Source organism: Macrotis lagotis, chromosome 4, assembly GCF_037893015.1.
Source record: "Macrotis lagotis isolate mMagLag1 chromosome 4, bilby.v1.9.chrom.fasta, whole genome shotgun sequence".
NCBI lineage: Eukaryota > Metazoa > Chordata > Mammalia > Peramelemorphia > Peramelidae > Macrotis > Macrotis lagotis.
This window is the reverse complement of record NC_133661.1, coordinates 2431033-2432049: the sequence shown is the minus strand read 5'-3', so window position 1 is coordinate 2432049 and position 1017 is coordinate 2431033. Positions and strand designations below refer to the sequence as shown.

At 42.8% G+C, this 1017-nt stretch overlaps 1 pseudogene; it reads right to left on the bottom strand.

Annotated features, from left to right (window-relative positions):
* Window positions 1-331: 331 nt before the first annotated feature.
* Window positions 332-683, bottom strand: LOC141520555 (cytochrome c oxidase subunit 7A2-like, mitochondrial pseudogene; annotated as a pseudogene).
* Between the last annotated feature and the right edge of the window lie 334 nt (window positions 684-1017).

The following is a 1017-nucleotide window of genomic DNA, read 5'->3' as shown; positions in this document are numbered from 1 at the left end:
TCTCTCTTGTGGGCTGGAAGGCACAACCAGAAATCTCTGGTGGCCTTATCCAAGTGAGCTGTGAATGAGCTAGCCTGCCAACCTCTGGAGAAATATGAGAGGTCAAATTAGAAGGGCATCATCACTTTTGCTTGAATAATAACTAACTTCAAAATGTTCTGATAACCCACTTCTTTTCAGAAACCAGCCAACCAAAATGTTTCCTCATTGATCAGCCCTCTAATTCATTCTGAACAATATAAACTTACACAGGTCAAAAAAGTCACTATTAGGAAAATAGACAATTCAAAGGGTTTTATGCCCAAACTCTTGTTAATAAACCAGTATTATGAAATGCAGTTCATTTATTTTTGGGTTGTGAAGCCATGTAGAGAGCTATCAGGCAGTAGATGGTCCCTCCCAGAGTCAAAGCCATGGTGGTCCAATAGAGCATTTGGTCAGGTAGACCGTATTTCAAGTGGACAGGTAGACCATCAGACTTCTGAAAAAATTTCTGCAGCTCTGGAATTTTGTTTTTCCCAGCATAATCATGGAGCTATTTCTGAGGCAAATTTTGTTGGTGTGGCAAATATGATAGGTGGTGATTCTGAGGATGCCACAGGTTTTAAACCCTGAGGGCTGTAGGCAGATGAGGCCCAGGCCCTGGCCAGCTTCTGGGTGAAGCCACTGAACTTGTAGTACATGTCATCTGCGCACCCAACCTCCGGAGCCGGCGGGGTCACGACCCACTAAAGGTGGTTTTCACTGGAGCCATTGGTCAACTCATTATAATAGCAGCCCAGAAATGGATCGAGATTTTTAGTATGTGACTTTTGAGATTTTAGAGGGGGCTTCCCTCCTCCCCATTCCCCTCTCATTCATAATCATACTCAGTTAACGTGATTGCCCAGTGCAAGACTAAAGAGAGAGTGGGGTCTGGGCAGATGGAGAGCTAATCTCTTGACCTGAGCAATTTTAGATTTTGTGTAATTTCAATGATTAATTCAGATACATTAATATTTTCATTCAGGTCTAAGA